The following is a 14347-nucleotide window of genomic DNA, read 5'->3' on the forward strand; positions in this document are numbered from 1 at the left end:
TTGCAATGTGAATACTTTAGGGTAAGGGAAAAAAAATGACTTGGGTGACTGATAGGGAGATTCTCTTTCTTTGACGATGGAAGTTTATATGTGGAGGGGACAAGAGGAATGGAGAGAGGTACAGGCAATAGACGCCCAATTATAGGAACAAATGATGCAAAAATACAATGCTTTAAGATTCACCCCTCGGTTATCAACTCTCAGATCTGAAATGACCCACAAACCTGCTTCATTGAATCCTGCAGCAGGGGAAGAGGTTACTTTCTTCCTCAGAAGATGTAGTACATACAGAAATCCACTGGGGGTGCAGAAAATTAAAATATTGGGATGTGGCTTAGTTTGGAAGCCCTGCTCTTCATAAGGAGCAGACTTCAGTGACCATGCAGGTCTTTCTTAGCTCAGGCCAAGTTTAAGAGACAAGTGGGATAAGGTAAAGTATTCTGAATATTAGTTAATGAGAAGTATATCATAGTGGTTAGGATTACATGTCATACTTTCTTAATAAGATAACATATATCTACAAAAATCCTATAGGAAACATCTTACTTAAAGGAAAAATACTGAACAGTAATTTACAATATTGAAAATAAGACAAGGTACTACTTATTTTCAATATTGTACTAGAAGCCTTAGCCTGTACAATAAGACAATTAGGCTAGAAGTGGATAACAGAAAAAAAATAAGAAAATTGTATGTTTTTGAAAATTAAGGAACGTATGGGTATAAATAATCCACAGGTAAAAGAAGAATTCTCAACAGAAATTTGAAAATATTTTATGTTGAATGATAATAAAAATGTGACATATCAACTCTTGTGGGATAGGCAGTGATTATAAGGAAATTTATAGCTGTAAAGTAAATATGAAAGGAAGAAAGATTAAAAAACAATGCATCCACCTCAAAAAGAAGGAACTAAATACAATGATGCAGAAGGAAGAAAGTAATAAGGACAGCAAGCAAAAAAAATGCATAAATAAATACAATGAAAAATAAAGGTAAAATGTAAAAATGTAAAACTGTAAATATGAAAAATATAAAAAAAATCAAAGGTTGATTCTTAAAAAAAATCCAATACAATTGACAAATCTGCATCAAGGCTAAGAGGACAGAGTAAGGAGACTGTGAAAGAGAAAGAGAAAGAGAGAGAGAGATAAAATTAGTAACATCAGGATTGAAAGAATAATCATTAAAGCAAATTCTATAGACCTTACAAAGACGTAATAAGATTTTACTATGAACTTTATGCCAATGAATTTTGAAAAGGTAGATAAAATGGACAAATTCTTAGCAAAACTCAGATTAAAAAAATAAAGGGAAGAAATAAAAAAACCTGAATAGCCATGTAAGTATTGAGTCTATAATTAAAAAATATTTCCAAAAAGTAATATCATGATCACTCAGATGGCCTCACTAGTGAATTCTACCAAATATTTAAGAAGGAACACTAATCTCACACAAATGCTTCTGGAGAATTCAAAAAGTGGAAACGCTTTCTATTTCTTTTTATCAGATCAAGAGAAGTTTGATTCCAAAACATGGCAAGGACATTTCAAGAAAGAAAAATTATAGTTCAATTTCTCAAGAACATGTATGCAAAAATTCAAAAAACATTGCCCAGGGATACAAGATTATTTAACATTGACAATCAGTCAATATATATATTTTTTTAATATATGAAATTTATTGTCAAATTGGTTTCCCTACAACACCCAGTGCTCATCCCAAAAGGTGCCCTCCTCAATACCCATCACCCTCCCACCCCCCATCAACCCTCAGTTTGTTCTCAGTTTTTAACAGTCTCTTATGCTTTGGCTCTCTCCCACTCTAACCTCTTTTTTTTTTCCTTCCCCTCCCCCATGTGTTTCTGTTAAGTTTCTCAGGATCCACATAAGAGTGAAACCATATGGTATCTGTCTTTCTCTGTATGGCTTATTTCACTTAGCATCACACTCTCCAGTTCCATCCACATTGCTACAAAAGGCCATATTTCATTCTTTCTCATTGCCACGTAGTATTCCATTGTGTATATAAACCACAATTTCTTTATCCATTCATCAGTTGATGGACATTTAGGCTCTTTCCATAATTTGGCTATTGTTGAGAGTGCTGCTATAAACATTGGGGTATAAGTGCCCCTATGCATCAGTACTCCTGTATCCCTTGGGTAAATTCCTAGCAGTGCTATTGCTGGGTCATAGGGTAGGTCTATTTTTAATTTTCTGAGGAACCTCCACACTGCTTTCCAGAGTGGCTGCACCAATTTGCATTCCCACCAACAGTGCAAGAGGGTTCCCGTTTCAGTCAATATATTTTAATGTATTAAGAGAACGAAAGGAGAAGTCATGCAATCTCTTCAAAAGTACAGAAAGTGCACTTAGCATAGTTAAACAGCAGGTCAAAAATTTCTCTGGAAACTAGAAAAATAGATGGGAACTTTTTAACCTAATAAATGGAAGCTATACAAATGATATAGCTAGCACATAATTAAAGGTGAAATATTGAAAGCTTGGTCTTGAGGTTGGGAATGAAATATGGATGTCCATTAGCATCACTCTATCCAGCATTATACTGAATAAACTCCCAGACAGCTCAGTAGGCAAGGGCAGAATATTAAAATGTATAAAAATAGGAAAATAAGAAATGGAATTATTCAGAGGTGACATAAATGTGTAGATAGAAAATCCATCATTGTCCATAGAGAAACTATGTAAGTGTCCATTTGACAAAGTTGCTGAATATAAGGTCAATTTGTAAAACTCAGTACAAATTCAACATACCACCAACAAGTAGAAAACAAATGTGTGAACTTTGCACTGAAAGTAAAAACATTATTCAGAGAAATTAGATAAGAGCAAGATAAACAGAGGGATATATAATGTTAACGAATCGCAAGATTCAATGCTTTAGAGATATTAGTATTTTCTGTATTAGACCATAGATTTAACACAATTTGAAACGGACAGAATATTTTGCTATAAAAATTGATAAAATTATTTTAAAATGAGTATAGAAATGCAAAGAACCAAGAATAGTTACTGTAATTTTGAAGAAGGAAAACAACAAATGTGGAAGAATTACACTACTGATATAGCTAGACCTTTACAGAGTTATAGTAAATAAAACAGCATGGGATTAACATAATGATAAACATACTGACCAATGGAATAGATTAGAGACCAAAAACAGAACCATTCATTAGATCAATGGCAAAGGCGACAATGCAGTGTGATAGGGAAAGGCATTTTTAAAAATAAATGATATTGAGCAAAATGGACACACACACACACACACACACACACACACACACACACGTATTTTAACTTCTACCTAATATCAAAACATAAGTTAGTTCCACATGGATTCCAGATCTAAATATAAAAAGTAAAGCAAAAAAGCTTTTAGTAGAAAAATGTAAAAAGGACTCCAAAAGTGCTAGCCATCAAGAAAAGAAGTGATAAAATATTTTATTATTTTAAATAATACTTTTGGGGTGCCTGGGTGGCTCAGTCGGTTAAGCATCCAACTTCGACTCAGGTCATGGTCTCACAGTTCATGATTTTGAGCCCCATGTCAGGCTCTGTGCTGACAGCTCAGAGCCTGGAGCCTGCCTCATATTCTGTGTCTCCTCTCTCTCTGCCCCTCCCCGACTCACTCTCTGTATGTGTGTCTCTCTCTCTCTGAAAAATAAATAAACATTAAAGAAAATTAATTAAATTAAATTAAATTAAATTAAAATAAAAACTTTTATTCACCAAAATACATCACTGAGAGAGTAAAAAAGTCAACCTATGGAGTGGACAAGGATAAATGATTGCAATTCTACCTGACAAACAACTCATGCACACATACAGATGTTTTCGAAAATATGTGAATGTGTAAAAACTGTTACAAATCAATAAGGCAGACAAAAAAATGGGTAAAAACTTGAAAGGGAACTTTGCAAAAGAGGATATCCAACTGGCAAAACTCATTAGTCATGATAGAAACATAAATGAGCACTGGTATGGCTAAAATGAAAAAGATGGAAAATATCAAGTATTGACAAGAATCTGGAACAATTCACATTTTTGTACACTGCATATATAAATTTTAATTGGCACACAATTTTGAAAACTTTTTGTAGTACCTGATAAAGCTGAACATATGCAAAATCCACAACCCAGCAATTCTACCCTTAGACATGTACCCAGATGAAATATACATATACCAAAAAATAAAATGCACTAGAATGCTTATAGCTGCTCTATTAGTAACAGCCCTTACCTGGAAACTACCCAAATGTCCACCAATAAAAGAATGGATAATGAAATTGTGGTATATCTACACAATGGAACACCATACAGCAATGAGAAAGAAAAATCTAGACTTTTACACAATATGGATTTAACTCACAAAAATAATAGTGATCAAAAGGAGCCAGACACAAAAGAGTAGTATTCCATCTATATTCATCCTATGTATGCCAAGTTCAGAAACAGGCAAAATTAATGACTGTGGTTTAAAGTCAGAAAAGTGGTTACCTTTGGGGATGGGGCAGATAGTGATGGGGAGGGAACAAGTCAGGGCTCTCTAGAATGCTAATAATGTTTACTTTCTGGATTTGGACAGCAGTGACATGGATGTCTGTGAATATTCATTGAGCTGTATACTCATGTTTTCTGCAGTTTTCTGTATGCATATTATACATCATTAAATTAGTGAGTGATTTATACTTCATTCTAAACTCTAACAAATTTTTTTTCCTAGTGTTTTTGGCTAAGTTAATTAAAATACAAGTTGACTGATTTATGAATTAATTTACAAAATCTTTTTGCCACACCTTTAATGATGAAACCTGTTTCTTTTTTTCCACCAAAGCTGGATTTTCCATTACTGCCTACTGCTATTGCATTAGAGAGTTGCCATTTCAAACACCCCTGGAAGGTTCCATTTCTTCTTGGAGCCTATTTAAATTACACATTTAGAACCTTTTAATTACCCCAAAGTCCCTTGTGCCCTTTATAGGCATTTGTCAGTTCTCACTTACCATCTTTAAATGGAGGAAAAGTTGTGTCTTAAAGTTTATTTTGGGGGAATGTGGGAATAGGGTGTTAGGGTAAGGAGCTTTTGCACTCACTCATATGTGTGCTATTCCCTAGAAGAATTGTTTCATGGAACCAGACATTCTAAGTGAGATCAGAAGAGCTGAGAGAACAAGGAGGGGAAAATGGAGATCAGTTCCCTGAGCTACGTCTGCACGTGTAACCAAAGCTGCATAGTGAAAAATTGATACTCTCTTGAGGTTGAGTTTTATGAAACAAGCAGAGTTTACTGAACTGGTAAGCTTCTCCTTCTGACCTTCCAAAGGCCACTATACCAAGGTCATTCCCATCCAAGGGGCAGTCTTGGCAGAGAAAGGTCAAGTGTAGCTGAAAGCCACGATTTTGGTGAAGCATTTTCTGATTTCTCTATTCATAATTAATGTCCTCCTCTATGTTAATTCAATATACTTTGTTCATTTTCAATTTTATCTTTATATTCAAAAAAATGATATTGGCTCTCCCGTAAACAAAATGGCCTCACTATCTTTTTTCATAAAAACTGGGGTGTTTCAAAGATTGTAATGGCATCATACTATTACACTTCGTCCAATGTTGCCCAAATTTTCTTTCCCCAGCATGTTGTTTCAACTTCTTCCTTACGGTGCTAATAAAGAATCCCCCTGCTCAGATATCTGTATACTTATGTTCACAGCAGCATTATTCACAACATCTGAAAGATACAACAAACTCAAGTGTCCACTGTAACATGAATAGATGAACAAAATGTGGTATAGACATACAATGGAATCCCATTCAGCCCTAAAAAGAAGGAAATTCTGACAAATGCTACAAGTTTGGTGAACCTTGAAGATGTTATGCTAAGTGAAATAGCCAGTCACAAAAGAACAAATACGGTCTGATTCCATATATATGAGGTTTCTAGAGTAATCAAATTCATAGAAACAGGAAGAAGGGTGGTGGTTACCAGGGACTGAGGAGAGGAAGGAATGGGGGGTTACTGTTTAATGGGCACAGAGTTTCAGCTGGAGAAGAATAAAAATTCTGGAGACAGATAGTGATGTTGGTTACACAATAAGGTGAATATATTTTATGCCATGGAACTGTATATCTAAAAATAGTTAAAAGGGTAAATTTTACAGAATAAAAAATATTTCGTTAAAAAAAGAATGCTTTGTTGTTTTCTCTCAGCAACTCCTGTTTGTGTTTTGTTTGTTTTCTTGTTTTGTGTGTGTATGTGTGCATCATTTTTGTACTGATTTTCCATTCTGCCTGTCCCCAACCTTTCTGCCCATCCATGTACTAACGCATGCCCTATATTTGACTTTAGGCAACATTTAGGTATATTCCCAAACCCAAAGCGAGAAACACATTACCTTGGGAATCTACAAAGGCATTTTCTTTTGTTTAGAGGCAATGCCTCAGAACAGAGAAGTTTAAATTTGTTTTAGCCTCATAAAGAAGTTGTTTTGCCCTGATGAGTTTTTTAGACAATAGACCAGAATGTACTGAAACAAAGAAATGGTGATACTAATATTATAGTTGTGGGTCCTAGGCAGCCACCCAGCCTCCTGCTTTGAGCCCAGAGCAAACACATCTTTAGAAATGAAAGGATGCAGGAGAAGCCAAGATGGTGGAAGAGCATGAAAGTTTTTTTGCGTCTCATGTCCATGAAATACAGCCAGATCAACACTAAACCATCCTGCATACCTAGAAAACTGATTTCAGGATTAACACAACAATCTGCACACCCTGAACCACAGAACTCAGCAGGTACATGACAGGGAGAGGTGAACTGGGGGGAGAGAGAAGCCGCTGAGGGCAGGGAGCTGTTTTTGCATGTGGAGAGAGGACGGAGATGGGGGTGGGGAGAGTACAGGAAAAGCACCCCCCCCCCCCCGCCAAAGCAGCTGGAGAGAAAGTGGAAAAGTGGAAACAGCCACAGGGACTGAACTAACAAGGGAGAAAAAAGAGGGTTTAAATTCCATTAAGACTCTATAAACAGGGGGAGCGCAGAGTCTGAAACTCTGCAGCTTGATACCTGTTGGTGCTCTGGTGGGCAGGGCAAATCCCCAAGAAATAGAGTGGGGTCCAGAAGGTCCTCAGGCCACATAACGAGAAGTGGTTCCACCGCTGGAAGGACATTTGGTAGAGGCTGAGAGGCACCTGGTCCCAGCAGACCCCAGAGAACAACCACATTCACTGGTGCTGGAACAAGGTGGCTGGGGTGAAGCCTGTTGCCAGATGTGTATTGTGATTTGCCATAATCCCTGAAATGCTGCTGCTACACGATTACGTGAACTTTTTCTGGGGCGGGCTGGCACCCAGCCTATCTCTGGGCATCTGCAGCTGCACGGTCTCCTGAATGTTCCTGGGTGCAGCTGGCACCCAGCATTGTGACACCCTCCCCCAGAGGATCTGAGTGGGTCAAAGCTGCAGTCCCTCAGAAGTGAGGGGTAGAGAAACACAGCCGCATTTGAGATAAAACTCAGGAGGGAGGTGCCACCTGGCAACCTGATGGCTTGGTCACAGACAGTGTAAAAGCGGGAATGGATGGAAGCCAGAGAAAAGGACGGGTGTGCAATTGCTGATTGGGTAGAACAGAGTTCTTGTACTAGAGACTGGGTAGCTGGGTGATGCCATTTTCACCCCTCCCATGCATGCACAAGGCACCTACAAGTGCCGCAACAATCCACCCCAGTAAGCTAAGCAGCACCATCTAGTGGAGAATGGAGTCGTTACACTAAGCCTTGCCTAACTGGGCCAACCTCGCTCTTCAGGAATGTGACAAGTCTCTCCGCCTGCTTAGTTTACGGACTAAAAAGTGCTTCATAGTTTGACTTCTAGGGGAAACGGATGTAAATTCAATCATATTTCAGTCTGTTTGCTGGTCCATCTATTCAACTTTCTTTTTCTTTTCTTTTTCTTGATACAGAAAGAAAAAAAAATTATTATTATCTTCAATTTTTATACAAATATTTTTCTTTATTTGTTTCTACTATATTTTTTATTTTTTTATAAACTTTTCAAATTCTATTTTACTTTCATCATTTCATTTTATGCTATTTCATTGTATTCATTTTCTCAAATTTTCAAACATTTTCCCTTTCCCACTCCCCTTTTTTCTCTAATCTATCAAGATCCTTTCAATAAACAGACCAAAACACACCTAGGATCTAGCATCATTTATTCGATTTGTGTGTGTGTGTGTGTGCGTGTGTGTGTGTGTGTGTGTGTGTGTTGTTTTTAATTTTTTAATCTAATTTTTTTGCCTTATTAATACCTTTTCTTCCTTCAAAAGGACGAAATGAAGGAATTCACCCCAAAAGAAAGAGCACGAAGAAACGACAGTCAGGGACCTAATCAACACAGATACAAGCAAGATGTCTGAACCAGAATTTAGAATCACGATAATAAGAATACTAGCTGGGGTGAAAAACAGATTAGAATCCATTTATGTGGAAATAAAGGAAGTAATGTCTAGTCAGGATGAAATAAAAAATGCTATAACTGACCTGCAATCTCAAATGGATGCCAAGGTAGCAAGAATGTAAGAGGCAGAGCAGTGAATCAGCGATATAGAAGACAAACGTACGGAGAATAATGAAGCAGAAAAAAAGAGGGAGAAAAGACAAAAGAACATAATTTAAGAATTAGACAAATCAGTGACTCATTAAAAAGGAACAACATCAGAATCATCAGGGTCCCAAGAAGGTGAAGAGAGAGAAAAAGGGATAGAAGGATTATATGAGTAAATCATAGCAGAAAACTTTCCACCTGGGGAAAGACAAAGACATCAAACAAAGACAAAGACATCCAGGAAGCACAGAGGACTCCCATTATTTCAACAAGGCATATCATAGTCAAATTGACAAAATACTCAGGCAAGGAAAGAATCATGAAAGTAGCAAGGGAAAAAAGTCCTTAACCTACAAGGGAAGACAGATCAGGTTTGCAGCAGACCTATCCACAGAAACTTGGCAGACCAAAAGGAGTGGCAGGATATATTCAATGTGCTGAATCAGAAAAATATGCAGCCAAGAAATCTTTATCCAGCAAGGCTGTCATTCAAAATAGAAGGAGAGATAAAATGTTTCCCAGACAAACAAAAATCAAAAGAGTTCGTGACCACTAAGGCAGCCCTGGAAGAAATATTAAGTGGGACTCTCTGAGAGGCAAAAAAAAAAAAAGACCAAAAGCAACAAAGACTAGAAAGGACCAGAGAACACCACCAGAAACTCCAACTCTACAAGCAACATAATGGCAGTAAACTCATATCGTTCAGTACTCACTCTAAACATCAATGGACTCAATGTTCCAATTAAAATACATAGGGTAACAGAATGGATAAGAAAACAAGATCCATGTATATGCTGTTTACAAGAGACCCACTTTATACCTAAAGACACTTTCAGATTGAAAGTAAGGGGAAGGAGAACTATCTATCATGCTAATGGTCAACAAAAGAAAGCTGGACTAGCCATACTTATATCAAACAATCTAGACTTTAAAATAAAGACTGTATCAAGAGATGCAGAAGAACATTATATCATAATCAAGGGGTCTATCCACCAAGAAGACCTAACAATTGTAAACATTTATGCGCCAAATGTGGCAGCTCCCAAATATATAAATCAAATAATCACAAACTTAAAGAAACTCATTGATTATAATACCATAATAGTAGGGGACTTCACCACCCCACTTACAACAATGGACCGATTATCCAAACAGAAATTCAACAAGGAAACAATGGCTTTGAATGACACACTGGACCAGATGGACTTAACAGATATATTCAGAACATTTCATCTTAAGCAGCAGAATGCACATTCTTCTCCAGTGCGCATGAAACATTCTTCAGAATAATCACATACGGGGACACAAATAAGCCTTCAGCAAATACAAAAACATTGAGGTCATACTGTGCATATTTTCAGACCATAACAGTATGAAACTCGAAATCAACCACAAGAAAAAAAAATACAAGAAAGATAACAAATTCTTGGAGACTAGAGAACATTCTACTAAAGAATGAATGGGCTAATCAAGAAGTTAGGGAGGAAATTTAAAAGTACATGGAATCCAATGAAATGATAACACCAAAGCCCAAAACCTTCGGGATGCAGCAAAGGCAGTCATAAGAGGGATGTATATAGCAATCCAGGCCTTCCTAAAGAAGGAAGAAAGGTCACAGATACATAACCTAACTTTATGCTTTAAAGAGCTGGAAAATGAATAGCAAATAAAACCCAAACCAGCAGAAGACAGGAAATAATAAAGATTAGAGGAGAAATTAATGCTATCAACCCCCCCACCCCTGCAAAAAAAAACAGAGTAGAACAGATCAATTAAAACGTAAGCTGGTTCTTTGAAAGAATTAACAAAATTGATAAACCACTCGCCAGTTTGATCAAAAAGAGAAAGTACCTAAATAAATAAAAACAAGAATGAAAGAGGAGAGATCACAACCAACACAGCAGAAATAAAAACAATAATAAGAGAACATTATGAGCAACTGTATGCCAATGAAACGGGCAACCTGGAAGAAATGGACAAATTCCTAGAAACATATACACTACCAAAACTGAAGCAGGAAGAAATAGAAAATTTGAACAGAGCCATAACCAGTAAGGAAATCAAATTAGTAATCAAAAAATCTCCCGAAAAAACAAGAGTTCAGGGCCAGATGGCTTCCAGGAGAATTCTACCAAACATTTAAGAGTTAACACCTATTCTCTTGAAGGTGTTCCAAAAAATAGAAATGGAAGGAAAACTTCCAAACTCTTTCTATGAAGCCAGCATTACCTTGATTCCAAAACCAGACAGAGACCCCACCAGAAAGGAGAACTATAGACTAATTTCCCTGATGAACATGGACTCAAAACTCCTCAACAAAACACTAGCAAGCTGGATCCAACAATACATTAAAAATATTATTCACCACGACCAAGTGGAATTTATATCTGGGATGCAGGGCTTGTTCAATATCCACAACACAATCAATGTGATTCATCACACCAATAAAAGGAAAAGAACTACATGATCCTCTCAATAGATGCAGAGAAAGCATTTGACAAAATACAGCATCATTTCTTTATAAAAACCCTCAAGAAAGTAGGGATAGAAGGAGCATACCTCAAGATCATAAAAGCCATATGTGAATGACCCAATGCTAATATCATCCTCAATGGGGGAAAACTGAGAGCTTTACCCCTAAGGTCAGGAAAAGACAGGGATGTCCACTCTCGCCACTGTTATTCAACATAGTATTGGAAATCTTAGCCTCTGCAATCAGACAACACAAAGAAATAAAAGGCTTTCAAATCAGCCAGGAGGAGGTCAAACTTTCACTCTTTGTATATAACATGATACTGTATATGGAAAACCCAAAAGATTGCACCAAAAAACTGCTAGAACTGATTCATGAATTCAGCAAAGTTGCAGGATATAAAATCAATGCACAGAAATCGGTTGCATTCCTATACACCAATAATGAAACAACAGAAAGAGAAATCAAGGAATCGATCCCATTTATAGTTGCACAAAACCCCATAAAATACCTAGGAATACATCTAACCAAAGAGGTGGAAAATCTATACACTGAAAACTATAGAAAGTTTATGAAAGAAATTGAAGAAGACACAAAAAAATGGAAAAAGATTCCTTGCTCCTCGATAGGAAGAACAAATATTGTTAAAATGTTGATACTACCCAAAGCAATCTACATATTCAATGCAACTCCTATCAAAATAACACCAGCATGCCTCTCAGAGCTAGAACAAACAATCCTAAAATTTGTATGGAACCAGAAAAGGCTCTGAATAGCCAAAGCAATCTTGAAAAAGAAAACCAAAACAGGAGGCATCACAATCCGAGACTTAAAGCTGTATTACAAAGCTCTAATCATCAAGACAGTGTGGTATTGGCACAAAAACAGACACTCAGATCAATGGAACAGAATAGAGAACCCAGAAATGGACCCACAAATATATGGCCACCTAATCCTTGACAAAGCAGGAAAGAATATCCAATGGAATAAAGTCAGTCTCTTCAGCAAGCGGTGCTGGGAAAACTGGACAGCAACATGCAGAAGAATGAACCTGGACCACTTTCTTACACCATACACAAAAATAAACTCAAAATGGATGAAAGACCTCAATGTAAGACAGGAAGCCATCAAAATCCTTGAGGAGAAAGCAGGCAAAAACCTCCTTGATCTTGGCCACAGCAACTTCTTACTCAACACGTCTCCAGAGGCAAGGGAAACAAAAGCAAAACTGGGAATACTGGGACCTCATCAAAATAAAAAGCTTCTGCACAGCAATGGAAACAATCAGCAAACTAAAAGGCAACCAACGGAATGGGAGAAGATATTTGCAAAAGACATAGCAGACAAAGGGTTAGTATCCAAAATCTATAAAGAACTTATCAAACTCAACACCCAAAAAACAAATAATCCAGTGAAGAAATGGGCAAAAGACATGAATAGACACTTGTCCAAAGAAGACATCCAGATGGCCAACTGACATATGAAAAAATGCTCAACTTCACTCATCATCAGGGAAATACAAATCAAAACCACAATGATATACCACCTCACCCCTGTCAGAATGGTTAACATTAACAACTCAGGCAGAAACAGATGTTGGCGAGGATGCAGAGAAAGAGGATCTCTTTTGCATTGTTGGTGGGAATGTAACCCGGTGTAGCCACTCTGGAAAACAGTATGGAGGTTCCTCAAAAAACTAAAAATAGAACTGCCCCACGACCCAGCAATTGCACTACTAGGCATTTATCCACGGGATACAGGTGTGCTGTTTCAAAAGGACATATGTGCCCCAATGCTTACTGCAGCACTATCAACAATAGCCAAATTGTGGAGAGAGCCCAAATGTCCATCGATGGATGAATGGATAAAGAAGATGTGGTCTATATATATAGTGGAGTATTACTCATCAATCAAAAAGAATGAAATCTTGCCATTTGCCAGTACGTGGATGGAACTGGAGGGTATTATGCTCAGTGAAATTAGTCAGTCAGAGAAAGACAAATATCATATGACTTCACTCATATGAGGACTTTAAGACACAGAACAGATGGACATAAGGGAAGGGAAACAAAATGATATAAAAACGGGGGTGGGGACAAAACAAAAGAGACTCATAAAATGGATAACAAACTGAGGGTTACTGGAGGGGTTGTGGGGGGGGGGATGGGCTAAATGGGTAAGGGGCACTAAGGAATCCACTCCTGAAATCATTGTCGCACTATATGCTAGCCAACTCGGGTGTAAATTTAAAAAAAATAAATAAAAGAAAGAAAAAAATTAAATAAAAATAACAAAACTAAAGGGCCTTCATTTTCTGAATATATATGAACATGTAAAAAATAATGTTGACTCATGGAAAAGCTCCTTAATTTAAAAAATTAAATTCAAATTGAAAGGTCAAAAGAATAATTTGTACTGTATTTTCTGATTTGTCTTCTGTTTTCTATTAAAAAGAATGCACCATCCTGTTGCTTATTCTGTTTCTCTCATCCACTCACTTTCTCTTTTTCACACACACATTTCCTTAGAATTTACAGAATAAAATCCAAACTCTTTGTCACAAAATAGAGGGTTCAACCCAATCCATCCTCAGAATGTTCTGATCTCGCAGTGCTGGCCGTTCACAGCCTAGATTCACTCCAAGCATACCACACCACCCTCTTTAAGAATGTGCCACGGTACATGCATCATATTGTCCTTTATTTACACATGCTGTCTCCTCTGATCAGAGTACCTTTCCACCCTTCACCATGTAAAAATTTCCTATTCATCTTTGACACAGTTCAGTCATCACCTTCTCTCGGAAGCCTTCTGTGCTTTCCTCCCTCCTCTGACCAGTCAGCTCCCTGTACCTCTTGAGTGATCCCCAGTGATCCAGAGTCTTTCTGCAGAGTTCTAATAGGGTGCTCATAGCATGTAGTAACACTGTATACATGTATGTTTCAGCTTTTAGACTAGAGGATTCTCCAGAGCAGTGTCATAACTTGTATCACAGCACCTGACACAGTCCTTGGAGTAAACTCTGATATTTGTTTGAATAAATGAATGAATGATGAATGGAGGAATGAGTGGAAATCAAGACATAACCACTCATTATTATGATTTCACAGACAGAACACAGAGGCTTATATGTCCAGGGGCAGGAATGAAGGTAAAGTTTATTTCTAACAGAGAGGACAGAGTTTTACAGTTACTGGTTGAATGTCAACTCCACTCACAACTCAAAACCACTCTCTCTGCTTTGTATTTACAGAGT

This window comes from Panthera pardus, unplaced genomic scaffold (genome assembly GCF_024362965.1).
Source record: "Panthera pardus isolate Hobbes unplaced genomic scaffold, ASM2436296v1 HiC_scaffold_6, whole genome shotgun sequence".
Taxonomy (NCBI): domain Eukaryota; kingdom Metazoa; phylum Chordata; class Mammalia; order Carnivora; family Felidae; genus Panthera; species Panthera pardus.